The sequence below is a fragment of the Chiloscyllium plagiosum genome, chromosome 33 (assembly GCF_004010195.1).
Source record: "Chiloscyllium plagiosum isolate BGI_BamShark_2017 chromosome 33, ASM401019v2, whole genome shotgun sequence".
In the NCBI taxonomy this organism is placed as follows: domain Eukaryota; kingdom Metazoa; phylum Chordata; class Chondrichthyes; order Orectolobiformes; family Hemiscylliidae; genus Chiloscyllium; species Chiloscyllium plagiosum.
Window position 1 is genome coordinate 41,634,714 of NC_057742.1, and position 13,530 is coordinate 41,648,243.

The following is a 13,530-nucleotide window of genomic DNA, read 5'->3' on the forward strand; positions in this document are numbered from 1 at the left end:
GGGCTCAAGGGCGGAGGAGCGGGAAGTGGAGGAGATGTGGTGGAGGGCATCGTCGATCACGTCTGGGGGGAAATTGCGGTCCTTGAAGAAGGAGGCCATCTGGGTTGTACGTTTTTAGAACTGGTCCTTCTGGGAGCAGATGCGACGGAGTCGAAGGAATTGGGAATATGTGATGGTGTTTTTACAGGGGGCAGGATGGGAGGAGGTGTAGTCCAGGTAGCTGAGGGAGTTGGTTGGTTTGTAGTAGATGTCCGTGTTGATTCGGTCGCCCGAGGTAGAAATAGAAAGGTCGAGGAAGGGGAGGGAGGAATCTGAGACTGTCCAGGTGAATTTGAGGCTGGGGTGGAAGGTGTTGGTGGTTTTATAGGGGGCAGGGTGTGAGGAGCTTGTGGAGAGAGAAACTGAGTTTGTGTTTCGAGTCCAGTCTGAACTCGACTGGAGTGCAGAGAAGTGCGAAAGTAGTGGTTTTCATCCTGTAGAAAATGGGGAAGGGCAGATGGAACAGAAGAGCAAGGTTATATGATGAGAAGGATTAGCAATCACAAGCATCATAGAGCAAGAGGCAAAAGGAATGGGTAATAGTTGTGGGGGAGAGGCGAAGCATTAGTCCAGAGGAGGTTTCATGCAAAGCAAGATCTGACGGAAAACAAACACATGAGAATGAGATCCAGAGTCTGAGTAAAAAACAGACTGGCATTGGAGGCAGTCCGGTGAAGGTCCACGAGATTGATCCTGGGTATTAAACAACTTTCTTGTGGGAAAGGGTTGAATAGGTTGGACCTGTACTCATTGGAGACCTTATTGAAACATATATCATTCTTAGGGACTTGGCAGGGTCAATGCAGAGGGCACTAGGAGTTATGAAGCACAAGTGGTTGATTAGATTTCAAGACAGACATGTTCCTGTGAAAATGAGGGATTGAAATGGCAAGATTAGGGAACCATGGATGACAGGTGAAATTGTGGGACTAGCTAAGAGGAAAAAGGGTGCATGCATAAGGTCTAGGCGATTGGAGACAGATGAAGCTTTGGAAGAATATCGGGAATGTAGGACCAATCTGAAATGAGGAATTAAGAGGGCTAAAAGGGGTCAGGAGATAACTTTAGTGAGCAGGGTTAAGGAAAATCCCAAAGTCTTTTATTCACATTTAAGGAGCAAGAGGGTAACTAGGGAAAGGGTTGGTTCACTCAATGACAAAGGGGGGAAGTAATGCCTGGAATCAGTGAAAATGGGTGAGATCCTTAATGAGTATTTACCAAGGAGAGGGACATGGTGGATGTTGAGGTTAGGGATAGATGTTGATTACTCTTGGTCAAGTCGGCATAAGGAGGGAGGAAGTGTTGGGTATTCTAAAAGGCATTAAGATGGACAAGGCCCCAGGTCCGGATGGGATCAATCCCAGGTTACTGAGGAAAGTGAGAGAGAAAATAGCTGGGGCCATAACAGATAGCTTTGCAGCATCCTTGAACATGGGTGAGGTCCCAGAGGACTGAAGAATTGCTAATGTTGTCCCCTTGTTTAAGAAGGGTAGCAGGGATAATCCAGGTAATTATAGACCGGGGAGCCTGACATCAGTGTTAGGGAAGCTACTGGAAAAGATACTGAGGAATAGGATATATATCCATTGGGAAGAAAAGGGCTTATCAGTGATAAGCAACATGGTTTTGTGCAGGGAAGGTCATGTCTTACCAACTTATAGAATTTGTTGAAGGAAGTGACAAAGTTGATTGATGAGGGAAGGGCCGTAGATGTCATATACATGGACTCCAGTAAGGCGTTTGATGAGGTTCCCAATGGTAAACTGATGGAGAAAGTGAAGTCTCCTGGGGTCCAGTGTGTACTAGCTAGATGGATAGAGAACTGGCTGGGGAACAGGAGACAGAGAGTAGTAGTGGAAGGGAATTTCTCAAAATGGAGACCTGTGACCAGTGATCCTGGGACCACTGTTATTTGTGATATACATAAATGATCTGGAGGAAGGTGTAGGTTGCCTCATTCACAAGTTTGCAGATGACACTAAGATTGGTGGAGTAGCAGATAGTGAAGGGGACTGTCAGAGAATACAGCAGAATATAGATAGATTGGAGAGCTGGGCAGAGAAATGGCAGATGGATTTCGATCCAGGCAAATGTGAGATGATGCATTTTGGAAGATCCAATTCAAGAGCGAACTATACAGTAGATGGAAAATTGATGTACAGAGGGATCTGGGTCCATTGTTCCCTGAAGGTGGCAATGCAGGTCAGTAGGGTGGTCAAGTATGGCATATGGCATGCTTTCCTTCATCAGACGGGGTATTGAGTACAAGAGTTGGCAGGTCATATTACAGTTGTATAGGATTTTGGTTTGGCCACATTTGGAATACAGCATACAGTTCTGGTCGCCACATGACCAAAAGGATGTGGATGCTTTGGTGCAGAGGAGGTTCACCAGGATGTTGCCTGGTATGGAGGGCGCTAGCTACGAAGAGAGTTTGAGTAGAATAGTATTATTTTCATTAGAAAGATGGAGGTTGAGGGGGACCTGATTGAGGTCTACAAAATCATGAGAGGTATAGACAAAGTGGATAGCAAGAAGCTCTTTCCCAGAGTGGGGGACTCAATTACTAGGGGTCATGAGTTCAAAGTGAGAGGGGAAAAGTTTAGGGGAGATATGCGTGGAAAGTTCTTCATGCAGAGGGTGTTGGGTGAATGGAAAGTGTTGCCAATGGAGGTGCAGGAACGATAGCATCATTTAAGATGTATCTAGACAGATACATGGATGGGCAGGGAGCAGAGGGATACAGATTCTTGGGAAATAGGTGAAAGGTTTAGATAGAGGATCTGGATCGGCACAGGCTTGGAGGGCCGAAGGGCCTGTTCCTGTGCTGTAATGTTCTTTGTTCTTTGTTTGAATGATGTTTTCCAATCTAAAGGTAGAGTTCCTGAATGAAGGTAACTTTGAATTGTTACAAAATTAAGCAGAAAATACCAGATAAACTCGGCAGCTCAGTGAAGTATTCATGGAGCGAGGAGACACTGATTTAAAATCAGGAGTTGTCCTTTCAGAACCAAGAATGCGGAGAATGTTTTACAAAAAGGTTACATTACTTTGGAAGTCTCCACCTCAGAAGATGGTGGAGATGGATTCAAGAAATATTTTTATGACAGAGGTGGATAAATTCTGTCAGGCAGGAGAGCCAGAGGTTATCACAGCTGGACAGGAATCTATACAGAACAAACTGATCAGTCATGATCTTACTGAACTGCAGAGAAGGTTCAAGGGTTGAACCGAAAGGTTTATTTCTGCTCCTGTTCCATGTGTTGTAGAAATGCTGTTTGTTAATCCATTTGTCCAACTGAACACAAAACATTACTTCTGTTTTTCTCTCTCCCCAGATATAACCCCAATACTCTGTCTCATTCGTCAAGCATTCAGGTGACTCTAACAAGGCACTTGAACTTTCATATAGATTGGGATAAACAAAGCCTCAGCTCAGATTGATGAGCTGCAAAACCCCAGCCCATAGGCAGCAGACTATTGGTTGGGCTAAAATTAGAGATGGAAATAGTTGGTTTTAGTAATGTGTGAACATGGCGTCAGCAGGTCATCCCAGACTCATGTGATGCTAAGATTGCAATGACACTTTAGTCAGTTCCTCCCTGCTGAGTCATATGATCTTTATCAGCCAGGACAGAATTAATCAACACCTCGGTGCCCAAGTCAGAAACACCATCATCAGGTTCCAGCCCAAAGATTGCAGTCTCTGGCTCATCGGAGAGCAGGTGTGTGAATGGAAGATTCATGTTGGGGCTCTGTGGACATCCTGACACAATGACGTATGTGGGAATTGGCCAGGAAGTGAAAACTTCTAACGGGCAATTCTCCAGTTCCCAATACCAGCACAAATGTCTCTGACTCTGAGTCAAAGGCTGGGGCTAGATCCACACGGTACTTAATCAGATAGCCACCCAGAATATGTTAGGCAGCTTGAAACCTGGTCTAACACTTTGGTAACATTGGTTACTTCACAACCAAACCCACCAATCAGCCCCCTTAACCACCCGACCAAACCAAACGAGACCCAATCAGCCCCGAACACAAATATACCTCAAATTGGATCATTTCTTTGAATATTTCACAATCCTCCACTTTGATGTCGATAGTTGCAGCTCCCTTTCCATTGTAAAGACCACGACAACGTATTGTTTGAGGGCAGTGCCCATGACTTCCAGTCATAGTCTGGGGCTCCTAATGGGCCCAAACTATCGCCCGTTATTGTCTTGCTCTTCACACATTTCACAAAACCCCATATTCAGCCAATGTTTTCTTACTTACTGTCTTCGCCTTCCTAATTTCCTATGTAAGCTCCCCACCAACCCAACCTCCGTACCTTTTATATTACTCCGCTGTACTGACATTACTGACATCCCTACTCTGACATTATGCTTGATTCTAACAACATCGACCACCTTCTTTTGTGCCTGGTATGATTCCAAACAGCACAGCATTTTCCCCCAAATCACATTGACTCCGTTTTCGAGACAGCTCCTTCATGCCACACTCGGTTAAGACCTGCCCTGGTATCAAGAACTGTCACTTTCACCTCACATCTGGCGTTAAGCTGTTTTCTTCTTGTTTGAATCAAGGCTGACAGATATGACCAAACAGGATGTCCCTTTGGCTGTTCACAGCAAGCAAGGTCCTAACCATATCCATCAGCTAGTGCATGCAAAGCTCAAAACACAGTGTCCAACCCTGAATACAATTCTGCATTTGGACAGAATATGCAAAATGATCCTGAGTGTGCTAGGAATTTAAACATTGTTTAGATTACTTATTACTTACAGTGTGGAAACAGGCCCTTCGGCCCAACAAGTCCACACTGACCCTCCGAAGAACAACCCACCCAGACCCATTCTCCTACAGTTACCCCTTCACCTAACACTACGGGCAATTTAGCATGGCCAAATCACCTGACCTGCACATCTTTGGACTGTGGGAGGAAACCAGAGCACCCGGAGGAAACCCACGCAGACACGGGGAGAATGTGCAAACTCCACACAGTCAGTCGCCTGAGGCGGGAATTGAACCCGGGTCTCTGGCGCTGTGAGGCAGCAGTGCCACCGTGCCACCGTAAATTGCATGGAAAACCAATTTAATATCGTCTGTCAGGCTTGCAGTGTGGCAAACCTACTGCTTGAAGCTGTTTTTGCTAATGTACATCACCCTGTTCCTCTCACACATTGCACCCTTTCAATTTAACGTAATAGGTAACGTAATAGTGGGGTGGCACGGTGGCTCAGTGGTTAGCATTGCTGCCTCACAGCGTCAGGGTCCTGGGTTCAATTCCCACCTCTCTGTGTGGAGTTTGCACATTCTCCCCGTGTCTGTGTGGGTTTCCTCCGGGTGCTCTGGTTTCCTCCCACAGTCACAAAGATGTGCAGGTCAGGTGAATTGGCCATGCTAAATTGCTCGTAGTGTTAGTCAGGGGTAAATATAGAATGGGGGAATGGGTTTGGGTGGGTTTCTCTTCAGAGGGGCGGTGTGGACTTGTTGGGCCGAAGGGCCTGCTTCCACACTGTAGAGAATCTTATCTAACCTAATCTAAAGGTAACGGCTAATCTCTGGTTCATTCCTTAGGGCAATGCCCTGACCCAATCAGAATCAGTCTCCCTAGCTTAAAGTGAAACAAAGATTGCTGTTAACTGTCAATTATCATAGAACTGGTGCATTTTTCATGGCATCGAAACTCCCAATCAAGGTCCTAGGAAATCCAGCGTCATGGAAACGGCACCAGCTATATGATGATTGACAGCTGAAAAATATGTTGCTGGAAAAGCGCAGCAGGTCAGGCAGCATCCAAGGAGCAGGAGAATCGATGTTTCGGGCATGATCCCTTCCGAAGAAGGGCTTATGCCCGAAACGTCGATTCTCCTGCTCCTTTGATGCTGCCTGACCTGCTGCACTTTTCCAGCAACACACTCTCTGCTCTGATCTCCAGCATCTGCAGCCCTCACTTTCCCCTATATGATGATTGACAGTTTGTTTCGAATTTGTCAATGAATCAAGCTGTTCCTTTCGTACAATACAAAAACACTTTCCCCGTACATTTCTAATAAGCAGATAGGTGCAATACGAACACTTTTGATAAAATGTGTCTTTTTTTTTAGCAATGATCTCTGTTACCAAAGCAGTGGAGAGATCAGGACATAGCTGAAAATGTGTTGCTGGAAAAGTGCAGCAGGTCAGGCAGCATCCAGGGAACAGGAGAATCGACGTTTCAGGCATAAGCCCTTCTTCAGGAATGAAGCCCTTCCTCATTCCTGAAGAAGGGCTCATGCTCGAAACGTCGATTCTCCTGTTCCCTGGATGCTGCCTGACCTGCTGCGCTTTTCTAGCAACACATTTTCAGCTCTGATCGCCAGCATCTGCAGCCCTCACTTTCTCCTCAAAGATCAGGACATAACCAAACACAATGAAATATTAAATAATATTAGCTTTTGTACTTACCAGATAGGCTAATGGAGTGTACATGTTTAAAAAAAACTAGGACAGAAAAAGAAAATAATTCATAATTAAATTTGAAGAGTATAAAGCCTTTGTTCTAATAGATTGCATCCTGATATATTAGACATTGATAGGGAGAAATAGCTGAGGCATTTTTGCACATAGATTTACATTTAAAACATATTAGAAAAGGAAAAGTGCAAGATTAGGGTTGTAGATTTGTGAAGAGAGATAGAATAGTTGAACAAACTGCGGGCCAGTGTATGAAACAGCAGTAGCAGGTTTCCTCTGTCTTTAATCCTACCATCTCTGCCTTGAGTGTTACACAGAGCACTGTCAAGGTGACTGTAGTCTGAAACTATGCTGTCTCTGTCCAGGGAGTGTTTGATGGAGACAGAGTCGAGGAAGCTTTGTTATTATTCAAAAGTGTAGCAGGATTATTAATCTGTGTCTAACCTTGTGTCATATCTACTTCCACTCAACTGCACACCCTAAAAAGGACAGCTATAACAGTGTTAGATATAGACTAAAACTCCCTCTCCACTTTCCCATCAAACACCCCAATACCAGGTTAACTACAGAGTAAAACTACCTCTACACTGCCCACAAAAAACACTCTCAAGACAGAGACAGCACAAGATTAGACACAAAGTAAAATTTTCTGGAAATGGTTGATGGGAACAGTGTTGAGGAAGCTTTAATAGTTGTTTAAAAGATTAAAGGTGGCTTGTCTTTGAATTCAAAAGAGTACAGCGGGCTGCAGTCAGTATTTAACCCAATGCTGTCCCTGTCCTGAGAGTGTTTGATGGTGACAGTTTTAGAGGAAGCTTTATTCTGTATTTAACCATGTATGTGTTAGCCCTGTCTAGGAGTGTTTAATGGATATAATGTGGAGGGAGCTTTACTTTGAATCTAACCCCGTGCTGTCCCTGTCATGGGAGTGTTTTATGGGAACCATGTAGAGGAAGCTTCACTCTGTATCTAACGCCGTGCTATCCCTGCCGCTGGGAGAGTTGGAAGTTCTGAATTCACACAGCAGACACCTTCAAGATACACTCAGTGTGAAGCTCGTATCATGTGACAATTGACTCCTAATGTAGATGAACGTTACTGTTTTATGTGCACTTTTCCACAAATAACGTACTGAATGATTTGTTCATGACAGATAAGGGGACAATAACTAACACAAAAGAACTGCGAATGCTGGAGACCCGAAACAAAAACAGAAATTACTGGAAGAAACTCAGCAGGTCTGGCAGCATCTGTGGGGAGAAAACAGAATTAACGTTTCAGATCCAGTGACCCTTCAACAGAACTGGTAAGGGGGCATGGCCCAAGTTGGGCTGGCTCAGGTACTGGATAATTGTTGTGGGCTCCTCAAAATAACCTGTGAGAAGGGGCAGAGAGAGTTTCACTGTTCAGCCAAGCTTCAGGAGAGGGATTAAATAAACACACGTCATTTATTCTGTAGCTCAGACTCCGAAATGAAGCAAGTGACTTGTTATCTTTGAGCCTGGCTGTTCAATATTCTCCAGACCCCTGCTTCCACACACATACACATTTCACACGCTCAAAGACATAAATCACATGGTTTAAAAAAAAAGCAAGGCATTCTCTAAATCCAGCCTCTTTATTTCTATTTAAATGTCTAATTATTAATTAGCTCTTTTGATGTGGAAGGGAGTCTCTTTATTGTAGTCAGGAGCCCTCATGATCTTAATGATCCTCAGAAGGTACCCACTTTAAAAGTAACCAGGGATCATTTCAATTTAATGAGATTGTGGAAAATGATAAGGAATTACTGGATGGTTTTACATTTCTCTACACCTTCATTTCCATTTAATTACTTGGACGCAAACAGCACTGCTGATGTAAAATAGGAATCAGCTCATGTTGAACGGAGTTAAGATCTACCTCATTGAGTTACAGAGTCATAGAATCTTAGAGCACAGACTCAGGCCCTTTGGCTCAAACTGGTCCACATCGACCAAAATGTCCACCCACACTAACCCCATTTCCCTTCTAATCCTTTCCTTTCCATTGATTTATCCAAATGCCTTTTAAATGTTGTTAATGTCCCCGCCTCAACCACTTCCACTGGCAGCTCATCCCATATGCGTACCACCTTCTAAAAAAGTTGCCCCTCGGGTCCCCTTTTATTCTTTCCCCTCTAACCTTAAACTGACCCCCTCTAGTCCTCGATTCCCCAATCCTGGGAAAAAGACTGACTGCGTTCACCCTATCCAGGCCTCTCATGATCTTATATACCTCCATAAGGTCACCCCAAGTCAAGAAAAAAGTCCTAGCTTATAGAACATAGAACATAGAACAATACCGCACAGAACAGGCCCTTCGGCCCACGATGTTGTGCCGAACATTTGTCCTAGCTTAAGCACCCATCCATGTACCTATCCAATTGCCACTTAAAGGTCACCAAAGATTCTGACTCTACCACTCCCACAGGCAGCGCATTCCATGCCACCACCACTGTCTGGGTAAAGAACTTACCCCTGACATCTCCCCTATACCTTCCACCCTTCACCTTAAATTTATGTCCCCTTGTAACACTCTCTTGTACCCGGGGAAACAGTTTCTGACTGTCTACTCTATCTATGCCTCTGATCATCTTATAAACCTCTACCAAGTTACCCCTCATCCTTCGCCGTTCCAACAAGAAAAGGCCGTCTTCTTACAAGCTCTATCCACCTGAGTGGCAACTTTCAAAGATCTATGAACATAGACCCCAAGATCCCTCTGCTCCTCCACCTTACTAAGAACCCTACCGTTAACCCTGTATTCCGCATTCTTATTTGTCCTTCCAAAATGGACAACCTCACACTTGACAGGGTTGTCCAACCTCTCCCTATAACCCAGACCACTGAGTCCTGGTCCATCTTTTTAAATTTCTTCTGTACTCTTTCCAGTTTAGTAACATTCTTCCTAATACAAGGTGACCAAAACTGAACACAATACTCCAAATGCAGCCTCACCAACTGCAACTTCTATACTCAGTGCCCCGACTGATGAAGGCCAGTGTGCCAAAAGCCTTATTCACTGCCCTGTCTACCTGGGACTCCACTTTCAGAGAACCATGTACCTGAACGCCAAGATCCCTCTGTTCCACTACACTCCTTAAAGCCTGACCATTCACCATGAAACTCCTGCCTTGATCTGACTTTCCAAAATGCAAGCCCTCACCCTTATCTATGTTAAACTCCATTTGCCATTTCGCCATTCTGTGCATCCACCTCAAAAGGATTTTTCTGCCGGCTGTTATATTCTGCAAGCTGGGCTCTACGCTTGGCAATAGAGCACATTGCATTGGAGCAGCAACTCTGGGCAACACGAACCACCAGGCAATTCGGGATGTTAAAATAAACACCAAATGCAGCCCCAGAACATGTATATATGGAGATGGTACCTGAGACCTCAGCCAGTGACAACAGGAGCTCAGTTGACTAAGAGTCTGTGTGTTTATGGATAATGTCAGCGCCAACATATGTACATTATTGCAGTTTACTCATTTTTTATTCATTCATAAAATGTGGGCATCACTGACTAGGGCAGCATTTACTTGCCATCACTAATTGCCCAGAGGCTAGATAAGGGTCAACCACATTGCTGTGGGTCCGGAGTTACACATAAGCCAGACCAGGTAAGGATGGCAGATTTCCTTCCCTGCAGGACAGTGACGATCTAGGTGGGTGTTTAGAACAGTTTGACAATGGTTCCCATTGGAGCAGCTTTTTATCCGAATTCAAATGTCACCATCTGCCATGGCGGCACTCAAATCCGTATTCCCGAAAACATGGGGGCTCTGGATCACCTGACATTACCACCACACCATCGCCTTGTCGACATCACTCCAACACAACTCTGATTCCATTTTCCGTAGGCCCATAATTACTTTGACTGCCGGCTAGAGCTAAAAACACCTTAAATTGGTGACTTGACAAATTTTAGAAAAGTTCACCATTATTCTTGTATTTTTCATTGTAATTATTCTTTGCTTCCATTTGCTGCAGTAACATATCGAAGGCAGCTGTGAATTGCAGCCAGTTTGTGGAATAGACACTTTGACAATACATTTTTTAAAGCTTCCATACACTGAATAAAAACTACCCTTGATAAATTATTGCAGCACGAGGAATCGAGGAATGATTGAAGTTAAAGTTATGGTTCGTGTCAGAAGTGCTGGAATAATTGATTCATCTTGGTCACTGTCCAATGAACATATGGACAGCACCATCTTTGAGGCAGGCATCTGTCATTCCACTGTTTTATAGTGACATAACACTGCAATGCTGTTTATCTGCACACAACTGATCGTTGCACCACCAAGCAGTGGCATGGATGATAAACACAGCCTTTACACAATCTTTCATGGGATATGGGTGTCACTGACCAGGTCAGAGTGGTTGCACATCCCTAACTGCCCTGAAGAAGGAGGAGCTGAGCTGCCCTTCTTGAATCGCTGCAGTCCGTGAGGTGGAAAGACATCCACAATGCTGTCAGGGAGCGAGCTTCAGGATTTCTACCCAGTGACAGTGAAGGAACACTGACGTGTTTCCAATTCAGGATGGCAACAGGGTTAGGGAGAAACAGAAGGTGGTGGTGTTCCCATTCATCTGCTGCCCTTGTCCTTCAAGATGGTGAGGGTCATGGATTTGGAAGATTCAGCCAAGTGAGCCTTTGAGAATAGATGGTACACCCTGCCACTGTGTGATAGTGTTGGAGGGAATGATTGTTTAAGGAGTTGGATGGGCTGTTTTGTCCTAGATGGTACTGAGCTTCTTAAGAGTTGCACTCATTCAGACACGTGGAGAGTATTCTATCCCATCCTGACTTTGAATTCCAAGAGGAATTGTTTAGATTCTCTCTTGTTGGAGGTGGCACTTATCTGATGTGAATGTAATTTGCCACTCATTATACCCAAGTCTGAATATTGTCCAGGTCTTGTCTCATGTGGATGGATTTTAGGAGTCAAGAATAGCATGGACCACTCTGCAATCAGTGACCATTCCCAGCTTTTCGCAACAGAGAGCGGCGGGAGCTGGGCGGAAGTTCAGACGGAGCGCAAAGCCGGTCGGGAAGGTAAGTGATTGCTATTAGAGTGGGTGTGTTCTAAACCCCAGGTCCTACAAAGTAGGGTCTCCGTCCCTCCCTCATCCTCTAACCTTAATTAAGAGTCCACAGACGTGCCACAAAAAGAGGGTCTAAGGAAGTTTNNCCTCCAACAACCACCTTCCTTTGTGCCAGGTCAGACAGCATGGGACCTCCTGAAATATATGAATTACAGAACGAGGCTTATTGCTTTCGCAGGGCCCTTCAGGTCTGAAGGACAGTCACATTGGCTCTGCTTCTCTCTCCATGGCTGATGACAGACCTGCTGAGTTTCTCTAGCACTCTCTATTTTTATTTCAGATTTCTAGCACCTGCAGTGCTTTGCACTCATTCTACCTCTGATGAAATTCTGAGCTTTTAGAGAGTTTGGCTTTGAAGCCTTTATTATTGATACTTTAATGGCTTGTCTGATTTACACTTTTACAGAGTTATAGGTGCATCGAGTTATTTTTTCCAAAAAGTTTGAGAATGTATGTGCTTTTCTCCGAAACAATTCCACACATTCTGTTATTGCAAAATGACTCATTGTTTCTGTATAACGTGTATGTTGAGTGATTGGGCATGGAGAAACCTGAGGTGGCATGGAGATTGGGTGAGTGGGGGAGGGCATGAGTTGCCACTGAGTTGAAATGGATGGGACATGGAGGCTTGCAATGGGCATGGGGACCATGGGCAAGCCCTTTTAACGTACCTTCCAGAGGTTTCCTGTATCCGGATGATGGCTGACCACACCTCGCGGAGAGGGGGAGGAAAGGTGCAGTGAAACATGTCATACTAAAGTCATGCAGGACAGAAATATACTCTTCAGCCCAACTTCTCCATTTGGGAGAATCCCATGTACCCGTGTTTGGCCCATATCCCTCTATCTCTCAAATTCATCCCCAGATCCATTTACAAGTTTGCTGATGAGACCACCACAATGGGTCAGATCTTAAACAATGACAAGACAGTACTGGAAAGAGATACAGAACTTAGTGGCATGGTGTAAAGACAATAATCTCTCTCATAATGTCAGCAAAATGAAGGACTGGTCATCAACTTTGGGAAGGGGAATGGAGGACACGCTGTCTGTATCAATGGTGCTAAAGTGGAGACAGTCAAAGTTTCAAGTCCCTCGGAGTAAACATCACCAATCGTCCCTGGTTCATCCACGTCGATGCTACAGTCAAGAAGGCACACCAATGACTATGTACTCAGAATACTAAAGGAAATTCCACATGTCCACAATATCTCTTACCAAATTTTATAGATGCACATAGCATCCTATCCAGATACATCACAGCTACACCTAGGTGATATCTGCTCTGTCCAAGACCAAAGGAAACTCCAGACATTTGTGAACCCAGACCAGTCCATGACGACAACCAGCTTTCCTTTCATCGACTCCATTTACACTTCCTCCTACCTCGGGAAAGCAGCCAATATCATTATACACCCCTCCCACCCCCTGGTGCACTCTCTTCCACCTTCTCCCATTGGGCAGAAGATACAAAAGTTTAAAAACGCATACGGTCAGATTCAAGAACAGTTTCTTCCCTGCTGTTATCAGACTTACGAACATACCTCTCATAAATTAGAACTGATCCTTCTCCACACCTTCTCTGTCGCTGTAACACCACATTTCACATTCTGTCCCATTATCCTGATGTACTTATATAAAGTATGATTTCTATGGATAACACACAAAACAGTACTTAGTACATGTGACTATACAAAATCAAAGTAAATCATACCTTTCGTTTCCATGTACCTGTCCAGGTGGCATCCAGAAACTGACCAGAGGCTGTAAAAAAGACAGACGACTCAGACGTGTCTGACCCAAAATGGTACCAGACAGACCAAGAAGGTGTAGGATGAGGATTCATGACCTACACCTTTACCTTGCACCAGCTAAAACTGGGTTTTGAGAGAATGGGG